Source organism: Phyllostomus discolor, chromosome 3 (assembly GCF_004126475.2).
Source record: "Phyllostomus discolor isolate MPI-MPIP mPhyDis1 chromosome 3, mPhyDis1.pri.v3, whole genome shotgun sequence".
In the NCBI taxonomy this organism is placed as follows: domain Eukaryota; kingdom Metazoa; phylum Chordata; class Mammalia; order Chiroptera; family Phyllostomidae; genus Phyllostomus; species Phyllostomus discolor.
In genome coordinates, this window is record NC_040905.2 from 39,905,211 (window position 1) to 39,917,828 (window position 12,618).

The 12,618-nt window shown below is 38.0% G+C and overlaps 1 pseudogene; it reads left to right on the forward strand.

The window, feature by feature from the left end:
* The first annotated feature begins 7,232 nt into the window (after positions 1-7,232).
* The window catches only part of LOC118499361, a 51,474-nt pseudogene continuing 46,088 nt past the window's right edge, over positions 7,233-12,618 (forward strand).

Genomic DNA, 12,618 nt, shown 5'->3' on the forward strand with positions numbered 1-12,618 from the left:
CACTTGATGTTTCTGCTGACATCTTTGGGCTAAGGTGAGGGTATGACTGGATAATCATTAGCCAGGTGGATTCCTAGATATTGAAACAAACTAAGAGAGCTGAATAACGATTCACTTTAAAATGAGGGAAAACTTATAGTCCTTTACGTGAAGACACCACAAGTTCCATAGAAGGTATTATCAAATTTACAGACAACAAAGCAAGAATGGTTAAATATGATTAATATTTAAAAATTATTTCAGTGCTAGGAGGAAAACCTGACTTGATAGTGGTACTGAGACAAAAAAGACCTGGCAGTTTTATTTGACCAAATTTCAATATAAGCTCACTGTATAGCACACCTGGGAGGGCCGCAGGAGGAGAGAACAAAAGCTTTATAAGATTGTATTGAGTCCTGGCTGGTGTGGCTCAGTAAACTGAGTGCCAGCCTGTAAACCAAAGGATCACCAGTCTGATTCCCAATCAGGGCACCTGCCCGGGCTATGGCCCCAGTTGGGGGCACATAAGAGGCAACCACACATTGAGGTTTCTCTCCTTCCCATTCTCCCTCCCTTCCCCTCTCTAGAAATAAATAATAAAACCTTAAAAAAAAAAAAAGTGTATTGAGCCCTGGCCAGGTAGCTCAGTTGGTTAGAGCCTTTCTCAGATACACCAAGGTTGCAGATTCAACCCCTGGTCAGGGCACATATAAGAATCAACCAATAAATGCATAAATAAGTGGAACAACAAATCAAAATTTCTTTTTCTCTCTCTCCCTTCTTCCTTCCCTCCCTCTTCCCTCCCTCTTCCCTCCCTCTCTCTAAAAGCAATATAAATAAGCGTGTATTGATGGAAAAATGTATCCAGATCAAAAGAATAATGCCTCTGGACTCCAATGAGGTAAGATCAATCACAGCTAGAATATCATGTTCTAGGTGTCATATTTTAAGCAGACAATGACCAAGTATTACAGTGTTTGGCTGAGTAAGAACAGAAGGGTGATGACCTTGAGCTTCTTGAGAGAAATATATGAGAGAATTAGGGAAGTTCTGGCTGGAGAAAAATTCAGAAATGTAAGTGAAGCTCTTCAAATTCCTGAACTATATGAGAGAAAGAATAGGATGATTCTGCATTGTAGGAGAAGCCAAAGCTTAGAGAAACGGAAAATACAAGGAGGTTGTAGTTCAGTGTGAGGAAGCAGTTTCTTACAATTATTGTCAATTACAAATACATTCTGTTCCTGCTAAGGAGTATCCAGACAAAGCCTGTGGTTGCCGGGAGTGTTACAAAGGGGACTCCTTCAAGTAGATGTTTGTACTAGATCAGATTCGAGGGTCTCCTCCAGAGTTTAAGATGCAGCAGATACATAATCATCAGAAAAACATCACTCGAGTGAAATGACCATTTACATGTTGGATCTTAGAAATGGCATTTTGATGGGTTCAGCTCCCTCCTACTGCAGGGATATAGTTCAAGCATTTACAGGTGAAGCATCGCTCTCCTCCTCTAATCAGTGACTGCTTATCTGGAGGTTATTATCAGTCTTATGAGTAATCCGATAAGAAAATGGGAGGGTAACAGTTCTCTATGACCATAATAAAACCAAAGGCTCTTACAACATGAATAATGGTTTTCTCCCTTTACAGAATGTACAGTTGCGCTCTGCCCGTCTCTGGAAGGCAGAGAGAGCAGAAGTCTGTGAGTGCCCTAAAATTATGTTGAAATGTCTTTGCACATCGATATGTGCATTTCTTCTAGGGAAGGGATCCCTAGTGTTCATCAGAAAATTTTAAGAGCTACTGTCTTAAACATTTATTTTCTTGTTTTCAAACTTTTGGTTTTGATTTCCATCTGAACACTGTGAAGTGCCCATTACCTTAAGGGCCTGTGCTTTGTACTGAAGGTAGACAAACGACAGCCCCGAACCCAGGTGGTTCGTAGTGTGGAGAGGAAAGCAAGAAAGTGTATAATACATTGAAATAAAGAGTAAAAGAAAGATGGGTATAAAAAGCATTTATGTTGCTTTCTCCCATACTGGTTGGCTGTTGTACCATGACACCTTTGTCCCACAATGTTTTATGACACCACGCGACCTCACACCAAAGGGTGGATTTCCCTTCCTCAGCGTGTCCACAGCAGGGCTAAGTGGTGTTCCTCCATCCTTGCTATAGCCAGGAGTTCCTTAGACCCTGTGGTTAAAGAACTCAGGAGAGAGGGATGCAAATACTCACTTTTACCATTTTTATGAATCGTGATCAAATGACTGTACACTTCTAGCCCTAGAGGGGTGATGTGGGCCACCCCTGGGCCTAGTAAGATGGTCCAGAGTTAGTCAGGATCCCTCACTGCCTCCCACCTGTGTAAATAATTTGGTATTACTTCTAAAAAAGAACTGAAGGAAAAACACCCAACTCTTCAATGCCTTACAGCCTATTTGTAACTGCTTTACACAGCAGCTCCTTAAGCAGATCAGTGAAAGACTGAAAAACTCCAGAGGGCCAGGGTTCACGAAAAGGACTAGAACTGGACTTTGAACTTCCATCCCATTTACTTGTGCAAATGTACGGTAATTTATTTCATCAGTCTTCTGTGGACTTTTAGATTGTTTTCACTCTGAACAGTACTGCCAAGATTATCTTTATAAATATGTTATTTTCCACATCTGTCAGTTTATCTGTTAAATAATTCTTAAAAGTGTAATTCCTGGTTCAAAGGGTAGAAGCATTTCAAATGTTGACAGATACTGTCAAATTCAAGCCATGTCTCTTAATACTGTTTTACTACAATTGTTTAACATTGAGGCAGTCACAGAAGATAAATGAGGAAGATATATCGCATCAGATATCGCATTATATCTGATGCGATATAATTTATAGTGCTTTCTTTCTCCTTTGGGTGAGGAGGACTAAAGGTTACTTCTTTCAGAAAGTAGTAGGAGTGACTCCAGATGGGAATTTTCTTTCTCTATTAATGATTGGGTAGGTCCTAAATCAGGAATGCAAGACTTTTTCCCAGAACAAAGCCATCATCAGTCCCTTTGTATTCAGGGCAAAGTGGGGGAAACCAAAAGATCCATTTTGTCATCCCTTTCCCAAATCAGATGCCTTTCTATGGTCCTAAACATTTGTGTGACAAGTGGGACTTCTGTTGTAATTCACAATGCAATCACTGTTCTACACATGCACATGGCCCACTCTGTCTCAGTTTCAATTATAAAATCTTCAGCCAGAGGCTATTATCCTCTGTTTTGTTCAGTCAGCAACACAGCCAGTGAATTTTCAGCTGGGATCAGGTGACAGGGAGAAATTTCTCACACTTCATCTATCAAGTCTTTATACATACCAGTATGTTTTCTCCTTTTGTGGGTCCCTGATTAGGAAAACTCCTCTGATGCCGTTTGGGAAGATGACCCACTTTACATTTCCTTTTCTAATTCTACTTTGTTAAGGACAGGAAAATAGGAGTAGCTGAACAGTGACGATCTAAATGAAGATAGAACCTCTCAATTCACAGAGCTCAATGCTTCTGCCTTATTATTTAATTGCCACTAATTCTTTAGTAGGTAAACTACATCCTGTGGTCTAACCAGCCATACGAAGTATCTCTTTCCTGCCCTCCCCTCCTTTCATGTTTATCTTCCAAAAAACTAATTAGATGAATGGAAGATTCTGAGCAAATCTCTCCAAATCCCGGCAGGAGCGTGACAGAGGTCTGAGTCAGAGAGGCCCAGGCTAAAATTCTAGATGTTTTTCTCACAGCATCTCATTGTAAATTACAGCCAATATTCTAATGCCTGCAAGCTAAAGAAGATATTTGAAAAGATTAGAATAAGGATAAATTATATAGGATCCCTCTAAAAATAAGTGCCTTTTTAAAAATGTCTATGGAGGATACATTTTAAAAAATAGCTCCTTTCTTAACTCACCTGATTTTAAGTAAGATTAGGAACTTGTTCCAGGAAAGCTAGACTGCTATCTAGTTGACCTGTATCTACCTGTATCTACTGAAGTTCAGGTTAAGGTGGATAAAAGAAAAAAACTAGTGAAGCCCTTTTAAACTTTTTAAGCACTAGTTTAACTTTTCCCTAGTTAAAGCCAGGTTGTTTTATAAGGATTGTGTGTATTTGCATCAGTCTACAAAAACTTGATAAGTTCCTCTGTCTACCTGATAAGTTTCTCAGGACCCTATCAGAATTTGGCTGGGGCGTGTTAATACAGCAACACACTGTTTTCCGTGGTGCCAGTGAAGAAATGTCAATACGCCTGCTGCATTCCTCTGAGATAATAGAAATGAAGTCATCACATTAGAAATGAATCATGTGCCCAGGATACACTTCTCTCTCCCTGAACATACTGACTCTCCCACGTTAAGGTCACTGACCTTGCAGTTGGAATGGTTACATTAGCCAGGAAAGGGTGAGGCAGAAGTGCCACTTAAGGAACATTGGAGGTTTGTAATATTTGAGGTGAAAATGACTGAGCTTGGTGTGGAGTCTGAAGTTCAAATTTGCCTGTGAATGCTGGGAGGTCAGTGTTAAAATGGAGGGCCAAGAACTTGACAGCAGGAAGTGCTGGCTGTGAACTGTGGCAATTTCAGAAAGGCTAGGTGGGGTTAGGGTTAGTGTTTTTGACTTCATGAATGGGCTTAATTAACAAATTATTATTTTAATTCAAGGTGACTAAGGAAATTTTACTTTGCAAAAATAATAGAACATCTAACCACTTCCAAAACGTTTTCAGGTCTTATGAATGAACCTTCAATAATAAAAAGTATGTGTTAGAAGAAAACTAAAATCTTCAGTATTACCTCTTACGTATGAAAGTTTTTGTAGTCATGCTTGAATGGAACATTACCAAAAGTTGACCTTTACTGTGCATGCCAGAAAAATCTAACTGTCATCTGAAGACACTAGAAAAAGCAATAAAAGTAGCTGTTTGAAAAACTTGACGACAGTTTGTTAGATTTCTGAACAGCTTAATCAATAAGCAAAAAGAACAAATTGTGTGGCTCAACTCTCTGGGAACCGACAACCAACATAAATAACTATCCCATCAGAGGCATCTGTCTTAAGTCTTGGAAATTATTATTTGTATTATGATTTTCCTCCTGAATATATCTCCATGCCCAAAAAGCTACCCTGCACCTCCAGACCCTCTCATACACATCATCACTTACACCACAATCTTTGAGCAAAGAAAACACAGTTGTAGGCTGGGTGTTTCTTTTGATACTAAGATTCTTAAAAGGCAAGTATGGAAAGGTGAGAGAAATACATGTTTATTCCTCTTCCATCTGCATTTTGCAAAGCAAACTGCGAGAGAAAACAGTACCGTCTCAATTAGAGTGCATTGTATTCCCCCTGCCCCCACTCTGCCCAGGATTAAATGTTCCCCTTGTCCTCAACCAAAATAGAAATATGATCTCATGTTTGTTTATTATGTTGACTTTATATTTCCTAGGTCAATAGGGTATAAATTTTGACTTACTGATGTGACTGACTTCTTCCTACAAACACAGAAACCCTTTGGGGAGGTTGCTGTAAGCGTATCCAAGTGCAGTTAAATCTCTGAGGTAGACACAGTGTAAAAATAGAGTGTTGCTTCAAGATGCTGAAGGGGCATCATCGAGTAGTGTCATCTCTAAACTCCAGGTGCAAGTCCACGGATTCTGTAGACAGAGTTGCCAAATACTAATTAAACTAATTGGTTATGAATGCTGTTGTTAAATCTTCTGATCTTAGGATGTTCCCAGGAAGAAGAAAGAAGGATATATTCCATTCCCCATACAAAAATGCAAAAATTCAGACCACATTATATACGTAGTCAAGTGAGCAAGAAATTATCAAGAAAAAAATTACCATATCTCAACATGTGTCTGTATATGTCTGTTTGTTCTTTTCTCTCATTATTATTGTTCTATGTCTAACAAATAATAAAATACATTTCAAAGAACAAAACAGTCTACTTAAATAAGATATATCAAGACGAAGAGACTCATAATAGCAACTACAATTTTCTATGATAAAGGAAATTTTTCAATGTAGAAAATAGGATAAATTTACAAAACTGGAAGGTTGTAAACACATAGGAAATATAAGAGAAAAAAGAAATTATTATACTTCTGAAACCAACAATACAATTTCATTTCACAGGTGTCAGATTAGCAGCAATCTGACTATCTATTAAGGCTAAAATGAACACAGGCAGTAGTTCCGTACCAAGGTAGGTGCTGCCAGACAAACTCTTCTGCAAGTGTACCATGAGATACTTACTAGAATGTCCACAAAAGCTTTGTGTGGCATAGTCAAACAGGGTAGAAAAACAGAAGTGGATAATGCATCGGGGTGTATTTGAATGATGGGCTGTGTTGCAGTGAAGGTGTGTGAACCAAAGCTGCAAATATCGACATAGATGTCACCCAAGAACAGTGTCCAACTATTGTGCCATTACAGGAAGATATATAGCCAGATTATCATTTATATATATCATTCATATTTATTATGTATATAAATATATATATTCACATGAAAATGGACACCATATTCAGGACTGTGGTGAGGGAAAATGGAGAATGAGATCTGGGAGAGATATCAGAGGTCTTCAGCTATGACTGCAATCTTTTTGTTTTCTTTAAAAATTCAAAGCAAATGGTGCAAAATATTCAGGGTTTTTTTTTATTGTCAAGCGATCTTTACTTGCAGCATTTTCCTCTGTAGTTCTTCCCTACCTGGGCAGCCCACTGCCCCACTACTGGCGTCATCTCTGATGCCATGAGGGAGGTGGCCGCCAGCATCTTAGCCCTCAGACCCGGCTGTCTCCAGGATCTCTTTATGGGTCTAGAGAGTTCTCTAGCTAAAGGTCTCCACCACATCTGTCGGGCAATGTTAACAATATCATCAAAAGTGGTACTTCCAATGTGCTCAATGTTTCTGCTGCTGTTTCTGTGTCTGGGTGGTTCTTTGGGGCTTTGATGATCAGGGCAGAGGCGGAAGGCACTGCCTCGATCTGGGCCCATCTGTTCAGAATGGTCAGTGTCACCGTAATCCTCAAGATTCATTGAAGGGTAATTCCATGCCCCTTGCCAGTAATTGATTTAGGAGTGGGCATATGACTTAATCTGGGCCAGTGGTAAGTGAGGAGAAGTTTGCTATGGACTTCTGAGGACAGTTTTCTGGTTTTCAAGATAAAGCTACAGAAAGAAAGGGTCTTTTCCTCTGTCATTCTTGGAGGCACAGAACTGCATCAGACTGAAGATGAAGCCACCACTCAGTGAAGGACAGAAACGAGAGAGTAATGAGGAAATAGAGTCAGTGCAGCTAAATGGTGTCAACCCTGAAGACCACTGGCATCCGAGTAAGTGAGCCAATAATTTTCTATGTCATTTAAACCAGTTCAAGCAGGGCTTTTGCCACTTGTGGCCGAAGACATTCTCACTGAAGCATGCATGTGTGATTCAGCTTCCTCAGCTGTAAGCAGGGAGGGACATCAATGCCTGTCCGGCCTGATGACTTCACTCGGTGCTTTGGGAGGTCAGGATCTGCCAGTGTACGTGAATGTGCATTGTAAAGTATAAATTGTTATTCAAGGGCAAACTGATACTATTATTGTTTTAAACTGGTATTATTATTAATAATTTTGCAATGGAGTGTGAAGTAAAAATTGTAGTTCTTTGTATAAATTATGTATGTCTAAGAATGTATAGTTATTTAATTCACTAACTTTAAAGTGATACTTCCAGAAACCTTATAGAATTTATAAGCAATTCTTTGAATCATATAAAGCAGTTACATATTTATAGTATCAGTTGGGAATATGCTTAACAATGCATCTTTGTATACAAATACAGGGCCAAGGTGTTTCAAATAACCATCTATGTTAAAGGTGTTAAAAGATATTTGTCTGTAAAATATGGTTTCCTTACTTAACTGTGTGATCTTTGGCATAACCTGCTGTGTCTGAGTATCTGTAGCACCTGTAAAGATTAAGGGAGAAAATACATATAAAATACTTAGAGCAGAGCCTACCACATAGTTAACAAGTAAAATAATAACAGCCGAGACTTATTTAGCATTTACTATGTTCTAGATATATTCTAAGCACTTCCCATTTATCAACTCATACTGCAGAACCTTCAAATTAAAAAACTAAAATGTATTTAATTTTAGTAAAATAAAAATAAAAATTGTTGAATTTTTAATTTTTAAAATAGCTTTATTCCTTTAGGGAAAATATTACATTCTTATTATTTAAATAATCTAAACAATACAGAAAAGTACAAAAATGCAGGTCACTCCAAATTACATCCTATTACCTGGGTTCTGGATAAGCAACCAGATATTTCTCTGTTTAATGTGGCATGTGCACATACAGGCACATACATGTACACACGGGCATGTGTACCCATTTATGGCATATGTGTGCACATTGCATGCATACATATGCATACACATACATTTTTAGTAGGGCAAGAAATGGCATTATTTCTAAACTACAGAGTTTACTGCACACCCTAGGGATGAAAGAAGTAAGACTTTTCCATATTGCTTGCGATATTGCTCCTCAGTGGGTAGGGTCCCATCAGGCCATGGACACCTGCACGTATCTCTCCGTAGGCAGGGTCACACGTTTTTTACTGGTCTTAACTATTAAGTTAAAGGAACCCTTCAGTTGTAGCACATCATTATCATTTTTTTATCATAAGTACTTATTTCTACCTACTATTTCCCTTGTTAATTTGTTTATTTCCTCTAACAATAGTCACTTTTTTATTTTTTTGCTACTAAATACTTTTTAATTATGGTTAAAAAAACACTAACATAATATTTAACATCTTTAGTGAAGTCTAGTAAAGTATATTTACATTGTTTAGTAAAGTATATTTACTAAATATAGTAAATTCCAGTTTAGTAAAGTATATTTACGTTGTTGTGCAACCAATCTTCAAAACTTTTGCATCTTGCAAAACTGAAACTCTGTACCCACTAAACAAAACTTTCTATTTTCCTCTTTCCCCCATTCCTAGTACCATTTTACTTTCTGTTTCTGTGAATTTGCAAGTCTCATATTTTTATCTATTTGTTTATTTATTTTTAGAGAGAGGGCATGGGAGGGAGAAAGAAAGGGAGAGAAACATCAATGTGTGGTTGTCTCTCACATGCCTCTGACTGGGGACCTGGTCTGAGACCCAGGCATGTGCCCTGACTGGGAATTGAACCAATCGACCATTTAGTTCACAGGCTGGCACTCAGTCCACTGAGCCACACCAGCCAGGGCCAGTCTTATATTTTTTAATTCCACCTTTATTCCCCAGCATCTAGGATAACCATGCCCCCAAATATTTAAGTAAATAAACAAATCTATATTTACACTATACAGAAACAAATGAAACAAAAAGGTCATAGCCTCATTTGTACTAAGAAATCAATAACCTCCAAATAGTTAAAATGTATTAAAAATTTCCTATGTAGGCACTTTACTTTAATTCTGAATGTGGTCCCTACCATCAATTCCTAACAGCAGACAGACCGATCCTTTCAATAAACATGTCAAGTGATGTCACACCTCTGCTCAAAGCCCTGCAATGGCTCCTCCTTATACTAAGATTAAGAGTCAACGTTTTCACAGGGGCTATAAGGCCTTATCTTACCTGGACCTCTTCTCTTACCTGTTCTCATATTATCCCTTTACTCCAACCACGTTGGATTCTCAATAACACCCACCACCCGTCATTGCACATGATGTTCTTTCTATCTGGGACATTCTTATCCTACTGTCCATATTGCTCATGCCCTCACTTCCATCACATCTTTGCTCAAACACTGCTTTACCAGCAATGTGATCTCTGACTCCCCTCTTGCAAAAGACAACACGTGCCCCACCCCCACTCCAGCGCTCCCAATCACTTCCCCTGATTTTGTTCAGTTATCACCATGTGACACACCACATATTTCCTCATTTATTTAGTTTGCTTTCTATTTCCCTCTGCATAACAGCAGCTATTTTTATCTTATTCACTCCTATATTCCAGCACCCAGAACTATGCCTGACACATAGTTGCTCAATGAGTATTTGTTAAAAATTAAATTAACCAATAGTGACAGAAAGCAGGCCGGTGGTTGCTGTGGGCTGGTGTGTCGAGGGAGCTGACTGGGGAGGGGCCGAGGAACTTGTTCTGTATCTTGATTATGTGTGTGATTACACAGGTGCCTAAATTTGTTAAAACTCATTGACATATACACTTCAATAGACACATTATACTATACACACATTATACCTCAAAAAAGGGAATTTATTAAAACTAAGAATTTTCTTAAGGTCTCAGTATTTGCAAAATAGTAGAGGCTTCATTTAAAGCCAGGTGTGTCTGATTCCCAAGTCCCTCATCTTTTCATGAGGCATGCCACCTCCACCTCTGCCCTACGTGGGTTCCACACGGCACCCCTGGGCTCTTCCCCAGATGCCTCAGTCCCACTTGTTTTCAGGTTTCTGCAACTCCAAGACAGACAATACTTTTTTGGTTCTGTCTCTCCCACATTTTTAAGATCTTGGGAACTGAATCAGACGGATAGTTGGACTGCATATGTCTCTGTCTGAGAAACCCTGTATGAAAACAAACAAACAACAAACAGACCCACAGCCTGTTTTCTAGGACAAGAGTCATTATCTCTCAGAGGCTCAGGTTCCAAATCTAAAATCAGATACTTGCCAGATACTCAGTGACATTTAACTGGTGTGCTGGTCATTTTTATTTGTCAACTTGGCTGGGCTATCCAGTCAACTCTAGGTGTTTCTATGAAGAAGGTGTGTTGTAAATGTCGTAAACACCTGCAGTCGGCTGACATCAAGGAAAGTACAATGCGTTATCCTTTAGAATCTGGGTGCACCTGATCCGATTGGTTGACAGTTCTAAGAACAGAAGGGAGGTCTCCCCAAAGAAAAAGACATTCTGCCTGGGAACTGAAGTGTCCACTCCTTCCTGAGAGTTTTCAGCTTACCTTCCAGGCTCTTTCATGTAATTGAAAAATAATATCTTTAAAAAGTAAACAAGTGAGCTATGATGATTGGGGATCATGTAGCAAGTCCATCGCTAATTCTAGTTCTTTTCATTTTTAGAACTCAGGTTCTGATCAACTTACAAGGCAATGACCCATTTTGAGAAATAAAAGTTGACTCATAAAATTGTAAAAAAAATGTAGATACACCATAATGTATTTAATCAGTCCACTAGCAATAAAAGATTTATCTAAATCTTTTTATTTAGAATAAAATCTGCTGTTTCCAACACCTCCTTATTGTAAACAATGCTTCGTGGAGGTCTTGTATGTATATCTACACATATTTGTCTGATTCGTTTACTGGGATAAATTCCCAGAAGTTGAATTTCTGGACCAAAGGATATGCATATTTAATTTTTGATATCCTGTATATTGCCAAATTACCTTCCAGAAAGGCTGGACCAATTTATCCTCTTAGTGTGTGTGAATGCCCATTGTCTCACCCCTTGCCAAATTGGCATGCTTTCAACAATGGTAAAAATAGGGGCTTGTCTGCTTTTCTCCCGTGAATCCTGCCAAAGTGCATGATGTGAACTAAATGAGAGGAATATAAAGTTGACAGATGGAGGTATTTTGGTCACTGTAATGTTTTATCTGAAGCACACCATTTTCCCCTCAGAGCAAATGTGATAGATAAGTCCCTTTCATTTTTTAGTGTAAGTCCTAGGAAGTAATTTCCTAAGTGGATTAATTCCTAAGAGAGATTGTCTTTGAGGATGTAGAAATTATTCAGACCAAATGTGCATTGGGTTGATAGCAGATACACATTTTTTTAACATCTTTTTTTTAAAGATGCAAAGTGTTTTACTCTATTCTATCCCAAGTGTTGTTCCACAGCGTATTCTGAGTGTACTCACTTATTTGCCTGGAGTTCTCACAGAGGAATTTTCCCCCCAATCTTGTTTTATGTTCTTTACATTTTAAAATTGAGGTATAATTTACATTCATTGTGAATTAAGTTTTTCTCTCTAAAATCTGATTGCAGATAAGTGCAACTTCGTAAAGATAATCCTCTTAGTACAAGGTAGTTAGTGAGAGAGAAGTAATTTTAAACGTACTTTCTTTGGAAAGCACAAAGAGGAAAGAATGGAGTTTTAAATTCCCTGGATATATGATCCCAAGCACATAATTTAACATAATATGCTTCTGTTTTCTCATCTGATAATTTAGAAAAATAAAATCTGTTCTACTATAGAGCTGTTGGAAATAATAGGGTTGTCTCAGTATTATAGTGTATTAAATTATACATTAAAAAAAATATGTATCTAATCTACTTGTATCTCACCTTGAATTTTTTGTGCCCAAGATTTTTTAAATGAAAATATGTAAGTCAGATGTCTGCTTTAGCAAATAAAAGTATTTTGGAACTATTTAGATTCAATGATACTACTAATGAAACTTACATGACAAAAGCCAGAAAATAGCTAAGATAATTATAAAATGTAAACTGTACATCAGTAATCACTCTTATTTCCCTCCTTAAGCCAGTTAATAAATTGAGTGTATTAAATTATTATAAATAACAGTGGCATTGCCAATGTTAGCAAAATTATGTTTTAAAAAGCACATACCAATAAAACTGTTT